We start from the raw sequence: 14,032 nt of genomic DNA, 5'->3' as shown, positions 1-14,032 counted from the left end.
GATTCAAAAAGCCTTAAAAAAATATATATATATATAATTTATATATGATAATATATAATACTATTAATAGATAATATATCCACATATTGACATATAATATCAAACAATATATTAAAACGTATTAAAATATAGGTATATCATTTATATATCGATATAATATATTAAAATTATATAAATATATTAAAATGGCTTACTGAAGATGAATAAGCTCAGCTATGCAAAGAAGACCAGTGGTATGACGTAAACGTGTCAGACACTGTAATACTATAAGGATTGTCCCAAATTCTAGTTGCACTGAGTTGTTTATAATTGTTTAATTAGACAAATATCACAGCATACCAGTTGTATTAGCATAAAGTCCTGATTTCACATTTAGTTTGCACATTATTTGAGACCTATAGATAAATTTCTTCTAGTGTGAGCATATATTTCATTTTTAGGCCAGAAAGTTGGTTTAGTCAGGGAAGACCTAAGGTCAGTCTCTGGAACCCGCACCGCAGTGCCAGGCACAGTGGCAGGGCTTGGCAGCCTGGCCTGGGGAAGTGGAAGCAGGCAGAGCTTGCTGGGGCAGCCAGCTCGGCAACGTGGATCCTGGCCCACACACACTTTGACACACAAAAGATGGTGACATTGTGGACCTTTCTTTTCTGTAAAGAATTCCTGTTTAGCTTATTGTCCAGTTACCATCACTGAATTTTTCAGAAGTCACATTGTCAGTAAAATAACTTAAGAAAAGCTTTATGTCATAGAATAAGTGAAATATGATCTGTGTGCATGAATGAGGAACTGGAAAGCCAGCTTGGATTTGATTGTCCTGAGTGGGTTGCTAGCCTCGGGAGTCTAGCGGCATGGCTGCTGGCTCTCTAAAACGAGATCAAGGATGTAGTGTTTTGCTTTGCTTTAAACGGTTTAAATCTCAGCTTTTAAAATGTTGTCTAGGTGCTTGGCTACTATCTGGTTTGTAGGGTTTTTTGGAGAGAAATTTAGCTATCCAATTGGTTAGCTTTTCAATTGAAAAAATTGTTAGGGTTTGTGTTTCTATAATAAGACACTGTAACTAAAAGCTCTTCAGGGAGGAAAATGTTTGTTTCAGTTTTCATGTCCTAGTTATATTCCATCAGGAAGGGAGTTGAGAGCAGGGACTGAAGCAAAGGCATAAGAAGCATGCTGTTGACTGGCTTGCCCGCCCTTCAGGGCTTGCTCAACCTGTTTTCTTATACCATGCAGGACCACCTGCTTACAGGTTGCAGGCCCACGATAAACTGTCCCCTCCCACATCAATAATCAACCATGAAAATGCCTGACAGGCCTGTCTACAGGCAGACTGGTAAGGGCACTTCCATAGCAAAGGGTCCCTCTTCCCAAATGACTCTACCATATCAACTTGACATAGAGCTAACCAGCGCAGCACTTCATGTGGTATATCACCTTTTTTATAATCAGTCTTTTCACATAGGTAAAGCACACTTATAAAAATTAATTTAACAAAACATTACAATATATGTAAGAATGAGAAAAAATCATCATGAATGACAACCAGGATGTCTGCTGTTAGGTATGACTGGGAAAATGCACCCACAAACTCTCAACACTATAGCTGCCTGAAAAAGACTGGCATAATGACAGTGCCACTTGACATGCCAGTGTAGATGGGGGAACCCCATAAGATCCACCCTAGAGAAGAGCCGCAGGAGGTCAGTGGGTGCTGGGAAGGGAGAGTCAGTTTCCTTCAAGAACAAGCATACAAGATGTGCTACAAAGACAGACAGGGTGTGTGTGCACTAAGTGTGTGCTGCACCGTATAACAGTAATTGAAGAAGCTATGATTTTGGTGGGGGTGAGACATGGGAGGAGTTGGAAGGGGAGGGAGGAGCAGGAGTGATGTAAATGTAGTCATCTTGTATGAGTTTCTCAAAAATGTTAGCTGGGCGGTGGTGGCGCCCACCTTTAATCCTGGCACTTGGGAGGTAGAGGCAGGTGGATTTCTGAGTTCGAGGCCAGCCTGCCTGGTCTACAGAGTGAGTTCCAGGACAGCCAGGGTTACACAGAGAAACCCTGTCTCGAACCTCCCTCTGCCCCCCAAAAAAGTTTTTTGTTTTTTTTTAAAAAAGCCTAGAAAATAAAGTACGCATTTAATCATTTTATTTGCCAGAATATAACTTGTAATTACTACTCAATGAATTACTGGTACAAATACATTTCTGTTGCCTAAAGCCAACCTGATGTGTATTTGTGTATGCCAGTACTTTCTAGAGTTGCTTACTTTAGTAAGCTTTCTGAAGAAACCATTTGTAAAATCGTATCAAAAGTATAATTTTCTTCTAATTGTTATAGAGCAGGGGCTGTGGGGGGAGGGGGGGGTAGTTTTGTCAGTGTTGTCACATGTGCCATTGTAAACACGTAATTGAAGATGTCTGTCATACAGACTGCTGCACACAGAAGCCACCTGTCACCCAAGCTGATGCCATCACAGGCAAGAGCCGAGTCAGAGGTGGTGGTGTAGCCCCAGTCTGTGGTACTTAGCCTCTGATGCCACACTGCTTCAGCCTTGTTTGTGCCTCATCCAGCAACTCACTCCTTAAGATTATCTGAGGAATATGGAATAGAAAAAAGCAAGTCAACGCGGTTTGTAATAGTCTCGAAGGTAGAGGCTGGCAGTTAACGGTCTCCTCTTCACTTACAGAAGAAGACCAGTCTCTTGTTTCTCCTCTCTACATCTTAGGAGTTTATCACATGAACTTTATTTCTAGAGCATCTCAGCTTTCCTGTATTACATGACAGCATCTTAACCTCAGACTATATATCATTTTCCATTACACTCCAGCTGAGCACATAGCTCAGAAGTCGCTGTGTTTAATCGCTTCCACCTAGTGTTTCAGCATTCCTGTACACGCAGGGAGTCGATCTCCTACAGCCATGGCAGTCATATTCAATAACTCCTTTCATTTCAAATGTCATTTATTCTTTGATATTCTGTTTATCTTTTGTATCTTTATAAAATCCACCTTACATTAAAATACCTCTTCTTCTTTACCCAGACCAGTATGTAGACTAGATGTAGGCTTTAATGTTTCCTTTTACATTTTCAGATTTGCAGTGAAACTTGTGATGGAAACTTTGCCACAGATAAACCAGAAATAATTATATTTAGCTTTGAAGTTCATTTAATTATGCTTAAATATGAGTATGGGAGATTTTGAAATTTCTTATAATTCTTATTTCTTCATAATGAAAATAATTTTAGCAAATTAGTTTTCATGCACTGGTTTTTTGGGGTTTTTTGGTTTTGGGGGGATTGTTTGGGGTTTCCGCTTTGTTTTGTTTTCGGTTTTTGAGACAGGATCCTTGTGTAGCCCTGGATGTCCGGAATCCACTATGTAGAAGCGGCCTTTCAAGAGCAAAGCTCTCTTCCCTCACTCATCTTTCCACCACAATTAACTTTGGTTTGTTTGTTTTTGAGGTAAGGCTTCTGTTGCTGCCAGCAGCCACATGTAAACCGGGTTACCTGTTGAGAGAATCTTGGCGTTATAGGGAAGAGGGGCGAAAAGAAAGCGCGGCCAAGTCAATGTTCACTGATCAAAGCCGTAAACTTTAATGGCGCCGGACCTTTTAACAGTTTGGGCAAACCCTTCCCCCCAGACTCCAGGCTGAGTTCCGGTGGAAGTTGTCTAGCTTCTCTTGGAGGTCTTCATCTTGACTGCTCCGGCAGCTGGGTGGGTCACCTGTTTAATTCAGGGATTCCTATACCTGGAGGAACAATGAACTTAACCTTTACTTCGAGCGCTCCACCCTAGGTGGAGCAGGATCCTGGCTAACTGGGAGAAGTTAACCTTGACCAAAGTCAAACTCTGACCAAGTGCAAGACTGCCCCAATATGGCTCTGTACAGGCTTCCTTGTGTTACCTAGGCTTGTGACCTCAAACGATCCTCCCAACTCAGCTCCAACTAGCTGAGAGAGAACACAGGCATCTGCCACCATGCCCAAAAAGTCTTATTGAGACCAGTGCTCACTGGGCCAGTATGGCTCAGTGCTCTAGTCTGCTTGCCTATCATGTAGGAGGCCTTGGATTTGATAACCAGCTCTGTAAAAACTAAATAATAGTACTAAAATTTGGGATGTTTAATTAACTGATATTAAAGACATAGGTACACAGTTCTCCACTGGAAAATATTCTTCCATAACAATCCCTATCAACCCTCTAACCTTATTTTGCTTTGCCTATTTCTTCCTAACACATTTCATCAGATACGTGAAACTTTTTACCAGTGTTGCTGTCCGTGAGTTAGTGCTGGTAGGAAAGAGAAGAAATTGAGATTAACAGTTGTTTTTATCAACCCTTTATCTCCAAAAATCCAGATGTTTTTTTGCAGAAGATACATTGTGGGCCACAGATGACCACTAACTCATATCATATGTAGAGGACAAAGGAGACCAGAATTAGTCATGTACTCCAAAGTTTCCTCAAGAGCCATTTATAGTCATGTCATTGTGAGACAAGGATGAGTCTGAGAAATGGGAGCCCTTCATTGCTCAGAATGTTAGAGTATACTAATGTGAATATAGTTGTTATGGTATATGGATCCACAGCTGCTACACTCGCAGTTACAACTTACACAGCATATTACTGTGCTGAAACTGTAAGCAGTTTGTACGTTGTACATGGTGTTTGTGTACCTGCCATTATCTAAGAATAGAAAAGGTATCTTTTTGCCTTTACATTTTTTATGAGCACAGTTTTGATATCTTTAGATATCCAACACCAGGAGCTTTGCTTCCATACAAATGACAACTCACTTGTTTATATCAACATCATCGTCACCACAGAGACCTGGTGAGTGTGCTGTGCTTCATGTTCACAGTGGCTGCAATGTCACTAAGCTATGGGAATGTCCCACCCTGTCTTAATTTTAAGGGACTACTACTGGATATGAGATCTATCCATTGAAACATTTTGGTGCACATTTTTGTACCCTTTTTATTATTGCTAATAAGTCATTGATGTTAGGTTTTGAGAGGGAAGATTTTAACTAATTTTTCTTCCTTCTAATAGATATCTTGTTATTCGGGATATAGATGAACTTAGTGGTCTTAAATGTTTCTCTTTGAGCATCTCAAAACTTTATACATATAGTTTGATTTCAGCATGCATCTAATCTATAGATTCACATGTGTGACTTGTGTATATCACACATTCATTTATGAATACACTGTAATTGTACTAGCATTTATTAATAGGATGGGTTAAAGTATTCTTGCCTAATCCAGAAACTCCTCTTGGCATAGCCACATCCCAATGGTGCCATCTGAATGCAGACTGGTAGGATTATCAGAAGATCTGAGCGGCTCGTAGAACCTGCATATGCTGTTGGTGTTATGACTGCTATTCCCACTAGCAGACTAAGTCAGCAGGACTGTGTGCTCACGTGTAGCTTTTGCCTTTTTATTTATTTTTTAGTCTCTAGAACTGTTGTAGCTGCTAGGAATGTAGCAGTGGGGTGGGTACTTGGGCAGCAAAGTAGCCTTACTTATAGCTTGGTAATTATAACACATTGTACATTATGCAGGCAAATCAAGCAGGGTTAGGGAGTGAGGAGTGGAACCACTGTGTGAAATTGAATCCTTAGTATCTTCACTGAGAGCTTAACGTGTAAACGGATCTTAAAGAGCCTGTGGGGAACACAGCATACACTTAGGGATAAGTTGTAGACCTAACAAAGAATTTGTAATTAGTCAGAAGGGACATTTTGTGTAGTTAACTATAAAAATGAAATACTATGTTGTGATTTTATTTTAAAGTAACTTAATCCCAGAAAAGTATAAAGCCAGTTAGTTTTCTTCTGTCCAGAGAACCAGCATGTACTTGAATTGATACTCTCCCTTTTCATACATGCCATAGCCAGTCTGTGAAGTCCACTTCAGTCATGTCTCCCATTGCCTCCTAATTCCCAACAAGACTTTCTTAGTTTGAAACTTGAAATTTTTTTCTGGATTATTATATCTTTTATAATTTATCTTTAAAACATTTAAACATATAATTTACTTGCCCTTTCCCTATATACAATTTCTTGTGGTTTTCCATAGGTTTTAGGATTTGTTGTGTTGCTTTTATTTTTAGCTCCATTTTACTCATCTGATAAGTGGAACAAATGCTGTCTATTCCATGAATTTGTCAGTGAGTTTAAATTGGCACTCTCAGTTATAGCACTTAAGCAATGCTTCAGTGTTTTCTAGAGGTTTGGGGGACTTGTTTTGTTTCTGTCTTCCATGTTCTTGCTTCCTTTAACTGTGCATAGTAAGTAGGTGAGCTCTATATAGTTGATCCTTTCGTGAGTGCCAAGCTTACCTTTCTATGATTAAATCAATTTAAGTGGTTCAAAGAGCTTCAAATGCATCATGTTTCAACTGTGCCCATTACCTCCTGCTGCTCACTGGGGAGGGCCAATTAGTATAATGTGAGCAAACTATCTGGCCTGCCTCTAGAGCTCAGAGCAGCTATCTGCTTTATTCTAGTTTTTTCCCAACTCTTTTGTCCTCGGTGAGCTCCAGAAGTCACTAGTTCGCCATATACATTTCCATAGTACACTTGAAATTTTTATCCCAGCAATCAGTGATATGTTCTAATTGAAAAACTAGACTATGAAAAGTGTAATTTTAAAATGCAAACTTTGCTTTTTTAGATTATAATCCAACTCTACTCTCCAATTGTCCTATATCTCTTGGGTAAATAAATACCCATGTGTAGAAACCCTGGGTCATATCACTTGTCTTCCAAGGTCTGTCTTCACTAGCTTCCTCCAGGATGTCCAAAACCATAATAATTTATTCTTTTTCTGGCTTTGGGGTTACATGTGAGAATGGCTTAATATCCAGTGTTGTAAAGAGGAATGGAGATTTCTTGGAACTCTTTTTCAGTGTAATTCCAACATTTCTGTGATTCTGCTCCATAAATTTGTTTCCCTGAGCACTGGGTTCTCCCTCTGTATATGATCATCTGGAAAGTGACTTTTGCTAGAAAACTTTGTTTCTTTCTGTTTGTGACAAGTTCTCACTTTGTAGCCCAAGCTGGCCTTGAAATTCTTCTGCCTGCCCTTGGGTGACTATAGTTCATGTATTTTGTCCAGTTTTTGTGTTTTCTGTCTGAATAATTTGGAACCATTTACTCTATTAAATAATAACAGTGACTACCTATAGGATCATCAATCAGTTTGAACAATTTTCAGTTATTTTCCACTGGAGTATATTTATTTAAGCACATTTAAATATTATGCTTAAATATTTATAATTTAAATATATAAATATATTTCATCAGAAATATTTTCATAAGTTATGGGCATATTGGTAAATAATTATAGTAGTATAGCTCAGTAGTGAAGGATGGCTTAGCATGCCTGAGGCCCTGTGTTCATCCCCCAACAAGTCCTTTGCCATTGAAAGGAAGCCAATCAAATCGTCTACAGCTGATGGCCATGTGTGATGTAGAGAAAGAAAACATTCAGAACATTCAGAGCTGGGGTTGGACAGGCAAAGCCTTTCAGTCCCAGAGCTTGTAAGACAGCCAGAACTCCCTAGATCAAAACTAGCACATCTTAAATTTTGGATTCATGTTTGTTACTATAATTGACAAGTCAGCATATACCTACTCTAATTTGTAAGGCATTTGTTATGGGAAATATTAAAAAAAAATGACCTACAAGTTCCTGCACTACCATCTGCAACTCTCAGTCCTGGTCCTGGTGCAGTCCCGCTGGCTCCCCAGTGGGACCCGAGACCCCGAGACCCCGAGTTCCCTTGGCTTCACACCAGCCCCAGGCAGCGACCATCCACCCCTTGGTCAGCCACCACAACACACATTGACCTGGCAGAAACAAAACTCCAGAAGCTTATAATTAACAAGCCAGATTTATGTATCAATAAACTCTCAATTCACAAGATGCCAATATAATAGTTTCAGAACCAACTGATAATGATACAAGCTGCCCATCTAAATTAGACAGCTTATCCCAATTATTCTGTCCTTTATGATATCATAATTGCCTGTGGTTATTTAAAGCCACACTGGCTCAGGATCTTCTTCCTGTCCGACTGCTTCCATCTTGGCCTTTTCTCCCCCCAACCCCCACCCCTCTGTCTCTGCAACTCTTAGGTCCGCCTCCCTTTTTTTCCCTGTCCAATCACAGGCCTCCTGCTGCACTAATATTTTAATGTGATTGGACAGGGAAAATCCTGTCGCAGGCATTTGTTATTAAATGTTACTTAAGAGGTCTCTGATACTAATAAATAAGTAAAGTTAATGTCAGAGTCTGGAGGTCAGGGGTATATCAGTGGTAGAGCACTCACGTACATGCACAAGGCCTTGGGATCCCTCAGCACCACAAAAAAAGTAATTTAAAAATAAACGAATGTCCTGAGAAGTCACACTAGTATTTCATGAGTGCTTGAGAGGAGAGGAGAGGAGAATTTTATAGGTTAACCTATACCCAGAAGATTCTCCAACATGTAATAAGGACACATGCTCCACTATGTTCATAGCCTTATTTATAATAGCCAGAAGCTGGAATGAACCCAGATGTCCTTCAATGGAGGAATGGATACAGAAAATGTGGTACATTTACACAATAGAATACAACTCAGCTATTAAAAACAATGAATTCGGCTGGGCAGTGGTGGCACACACCTGTAATCCCAGCACTCTGGGAGGCAGAGGCAGGTGGATTTCTGAGTTCGAGGCCAGCCTGGTCTACAGATTGAGTTCCAGGACAGCCAGGGCTATACAGAGAAACCCTGTCTCGAAAAAAACAAATCAAAAAAGAAAAAAAACCAACCAAACAAACAAACAAAAAAAAACCCAATTAATTCATGAAATTCTTAGTCAAATGGATAGAATTAGAAAATATCATCCTGAGTAAGGTAACCCTATCACAAAAGAACACATATGGCATGCACTCACTGATAAGTGGATATTAACCCAGAAGCTGGAAATACCCATAGTACAATTCACAGACTACATGAAGCTCAAAAAGAAGGAAGACCAAAGTGTTGGTGCTTCAGTCCTTCTTAGAAGGGGGAACAAAATACCCATGGGAAGAGATACAAAGTGCGGAGTAGAAACTGAAGGATAGGCCATCCATAGTCTGCCCCACCTGGTGATCCATCCCATATACAGTCACCAAACCCAGATACTATTGTGGATGCCCACAAGTGCATGCTCACAGGAACCTGATATAGCTGTCTCCTGGGATGCCCTGCCAGAGCTTGACAAGTACACAGGTGAATGCTTGTAGCCAACCATTGATTTTTTTTTCTCTTTAGAAAAGAAATAAAAACAAACTAACCATAATAAAGTTAAAATGTTAAAAAAAAAAAAACAACAGAAAAACACATACAACCTAAAAAAAGCATAAAAATAAAATAATCTGAGACAAAAAGTCTGTGAAAATACTGTAGAATTTGTTTTGCATTGGCCAGCTAATGTTACTGCTGGGCTTGGGGGCCTTACCTTTAGGTATATGTCATTAATATACCCAGTGAGACTCCATTGGAGCTGTCTAATGTTTATTTGCTAATGGATGCCAGTTGGATTAGGGTTGGAAGGAAGCCTGTGTCCATTCATCCTGTCAGTGTTGGTCCCTGTCTAGCTTGAACCTGTGCACCTTGCTGTAGTCTCCATGACTTCATATGTGCATCAGTTGTATTGTGTCTGGAAGATACTGTGTCTTTGGTCATTTATCCCCTCTGGCTCCTACAGTCTTTCTGTTTCTGTTCTGGCTAGCTGCCTGATCCCTGAAGTGGTGGTGTTGAGATAGGGTCTCTCACTGGATCCAAAGCTAATGATTGAGGTGGATGGGCCGGGCCATTGTACCTAGCTTTTCCCCTATGGATATCGGAGTATAAACTCAGGTCCTGAGCTTAGCAGGCAGCTTATGCTGAGCCTTTGAGTTTAATTTGATCTTTTTCTGGTTATCTTTGTTGTTGTGTGCATGGTTTTTGTTTTTATTACTTTTGAGACAGGGTTTTACTCTACTTCAGACTGATCTGGAATTCACTGTGTACTCAGGTTGGTCTTGGACTCATAGCAAATCTCTTCCCTGAGTTTCCTCAGTATTGACATTGCAAGCACAAGCCACCATGCCCAGCTCTTTCTTAGCTTTATAAGGTATAAAATTAGATTGTTGGCTTGTGTTTTTAACATAGGCATTTGAGCAGTAAGAAGCAAGTACTTCAGGTATGCTGGCATGTGCTTACAATCTTAAGTATTTGCTGGGCTGAGACAGAATCAGTCTACAGAATTGAGGCCTACTGTGGAATATATCAATAGACTCTGTCTCAGAGTAAAACCAACCAACAGACCAAGCAGGAGTACCAACAAAAATTCATCATTCTCTCAAATATCCCATTAAACTTTTATTTTCAACAGTTTCAGGGTATTTTCTAATTTTTCTTTCAATTTCTTCTTTAACGTACGGATTGGTTATACTATATTGTTTAACTTTACACTTTTGAAAGTTTCCCACTTTTTCATCTGTCATTTCTACTTTATTCTGTTGTGTTTAGAGAAGGTTGCTCTGTAATCCAAGCTGGCCGGGAACTCAGTTAGTTGGCCCGCCTGCTTGCCTGCATGCCTCAGTCTGCCGAGGCTAAAGGGGTGAGCCACCTAGTTCTCCGTCTTGTAGATTTTAGTCATGCTTTTGTGACTAACTACCTTTCATCCTGGAGAATGCCCCATGCACATTAAAGAATATATGCCACCGTGTGTAAGTATTTGGTCCATAAGGGGGTGATAGTATTGTTCAAATTATCTTTCTTTTCTTTTTCTTTCTTAAAACTACTGTTAAAAATGTTAGTGTGGAGGGTGGAGAAGTGCCTCAAAAGTTCAGAGCACTTTCTGCTCTTCCAGAGGATCAAAGTTCAGTTCTCAGCCCCTGTGTTAGCCAGTTCACAACTGTCTATAATTCCAGCTCCAGGAGGTCTGGCTCCTTCCTCTGGCCTTTGTGGGCAGCAGCACACATGCACATACTTGCGTGAAAACATGTGTACACACATAAGTAATGATAAAATAGTTTTAAAAAAGAAGCCTGGGAGTGTTGGCACGTGCCTTTAGTTATTCGGAAAATGTCTTTTGTTTCTGTCAGTTTTTTACTTAGTCTACTTTTCATATCAAATCTATTCAGCCTAGATTACTGCTTGCATTGGGTCCCTTAACCTTCAGCCAATTTATGTCTTTGTACCTAAGTTCCTTCTATACAAGCTTAAAATAATCATTTTTATCATCATCATCATCATCATCATTTGTAGCAATGTTTCATTATGTAGCCTTGGCTGGCTTAGAATTCTAATAGAACAGTCTGATCTTGAGCTTGAGGTGACTGTCTTGCCCATACTTACTGAGTTTGAGGATCACAGGTATATACCACTGTTAGGTTTATTGTTATTCTTTAGAAAATTTAAATTTGTTTGTTTGTGTGTTTGTTTTTGTGTTTGTGTATAGAGGCCAGAGGATAGCTTGTAAGAATTGATTTTGTTCTTTTGTGTTTATTGTAGATGATCAGAATTTAGGTCCTCAAACGTTCTGAAAAGTATCTTTACCACGGAGTCATTAACCCAGCCCTTTTTGTGTTTTCTTCTTAATTACTGCTATCATTTTCTTTGTTCATTATGCATTTTGATTCACTTGCGGTTTGTACATTCTCTTTGTACATTGTAGCTATTTTCTTAGCAGATATCTTGAACAGTTAATGTCTTGCACATATAACTGCTTAGTCTGAATGAGTGACAGTTGGACACCAGTGATCTCAGACCAGGCATTTTTTTCTGTCCCCTGTTTATGGTACTGTTGTCACAGAGATATGTTTACATATTGCATGAGTATTGACATAGATTCATAAGTATTGTTTTATTCACCTGTCTTTCAAATCATACAGGAAAAAACACTTTTCTGAAGCAAAAGCTTTAATGTTTTTAACATGATTTTGAGTTACTGTTTCCTGTCCTCATTTATCCCGAAAGGTTTCATTTAGTGTTTAGTGTTTCTTGTTATGACAGATTCCTTAATTTTTCAGATTCCTAAACCTCTTAATTTCTCCTTCAGGTTTTAAGAATACTTTGTCCAGATGTTTTGTTCTTCTTTAACATGTTTTTCTTTCAGCTGTAAAGGATGTTATTCTAGTGCCTTTTGGCCTCCATAAGATCAGAAAAGGAAATGTCAGTTATGTTGGGAATTTTTTTTTAAGATTTATTTATTTATTATTATATGTAAGTACACTGTAGCTGCCTTGAGGGCATCAGATCTCATTGCAGATAGCTGTGAGCCACCATGTAGTTGCTGGGAATTGAATTCAGGACCTCTGGAAGAGCCGTCAGTACTCTAACCACCCCATCTCTCCAGTGCTGAGAATTCATTATATGTGAGAGAGACACTTGTCTTGGCACTTTCAGAATTCTCTTTGACAGTTTGAGTATTATATATCTCTGTTTCGGTGTTTTCATATTTATCTGACTTGAATTTGTTAAGTTCCCTAGATATTTATTTATCAATCAAATTTTTAAAATTTTCTATTGTTTTCTCAAATATTCTTTTTTGCAGAAGTCTTCCTTGCCTTTGGATACTTCTTTTATTTTTTTCTTTTTCATTTTTGATTAGATATTTTGTTTATTTACATTTCAAATGATTTCCCTTTCCAGGTTTCCCCTTCAGAAACCCCCTATCTCATACCCTCTCCCCCTGCCTCTGTGAGGGTGCTCCCCCCCCCACTCCCATCCTCCCGCCCTGGCATTCCCCTACCCTGGGGCTTCAAACACCCTCAGGCCCAAGGGCTTTGCCATATATGTGGCCAGTGCCTTCGGTAGCTCCATGTATATTCTTTAGTTGATGGTCCAGTCCCTGGGAGCTCCAGGGGTCTGGCCTATTGATACAGTTGCTCCCTTCATGGGGCTGCAAACCCTCTCAGCGCCTTCAGTCCCTTCTCCAACTCCTCCATCGGGGACCCCTGAGCTCAGTCCAATGGTTGACTGCAAGCATCTGCCTCTGTATTTGTAGGGCTCTGGCAGAGCCTCTCAGGAGACAGCCATATCAGGCTTCTATCAGCAAGCACTTCCCAGCATCTACAATAACATCAGGCTTTGGTGGCTGCATATGGGATGGATCCCCAGGTAGAGCAGTCTCTGGATGTTCTTTCCTTCAGTCTCTATTCCATACTTTGTCTCCATATTTCCTCCTGTGGGTATTTTGTCAACCCTTCTAAAAAGCACTGAGGCATCCACGATTTGGTCTTACTTCTTCTTAGGCTTCATATGGCCTTTGAGTTGAATCGTGGGTATTCCCAACTTTTGGGCTAATATCCACTTATCAGTGAGTACATACCATGTTTGTTCTTTTGGACAGAATCACCTCACTTAGGATGATAGTCTCAAGTTCCATCCATTTGCCTCAGAATTTCATGCAGTCGTTGTTTTTAATAGCTGAGTAGTATTCCATTGTGTAAATATACCAGATTTTCTATATCAGTTCCTCTGCTGAAGGACATCTGGGTTGTTTCCAGCTTCTGGCTATTATAAATATGGCTGCTATGAACATAGTGGAACATGTGTCCTTATTACATGTTGGAGCATCTTCTGGGTATATGCCCAGGAGTGGTATAGCTGGGTCCTCACGTAGTACTATGTCCAATTTTCTGAGGAGCCACCAGACTGATGTCCAGTGTGGTTGTACCAGCTTGCAATCCTACCAACAATGGAGGAGTGTTCCTCTTTCTCCACATCCTCGCCAGTATCTGCTGTCAACGGAGTTTTTGATCTTAAGTTATTCTGACTGCTGTGAAGTAGAATCTCAAGGTTGTTTTGATTTGCATTTCCCTGATTGCTGTGGATGGTCCCAGCCAGGAAGATTTAGATCTGAGGGAGAACTTTGGATTTCAGGAAAAGGCACAGGTCAGCAAGATGACAGACAGACACAACCACACACAGAAGCGGTTTGAATCTGAATGTATTTTTCTGTTTTGAGGCATGAGCCTTTAAGCATGAGGGATTGACATTTAT

The 14,032-nt window shown here is 39.9% G+C and overlaps 1 protein-coding gene across 2 annotated transcripts in view; it reads left to right on the top strand.

Moving 5' to 3' along the window:
* The window catches only part of Ric1 (RIC1 homolog, RAB6A GEF complex partner 1), a 77,947-nt gene that overhangs the window by 16,266 nt on the left and 47,649 nt on the right, over positions 1 to 14,032 (top strand). The gene's annotated exons all lie outside the window — the stretch shown is intronic.

Source organism: Apodemus sylvaticus, chromosome 1 (assembly GCF_947179515.1).
Source record: "Apodemus sylvaticus chromosome 1, mApoSyl1.1, whole genome shotgun sequence".
Lineage (NCBI taxonomy): Eukaryota > Metazoa > Chordata > Mammalia > Rodentia > Muridae > Apodemus > Apodemus sylvaticus.
This window is presented reverse-complemented; position numbering and strand designations above follow the sequence as displayed.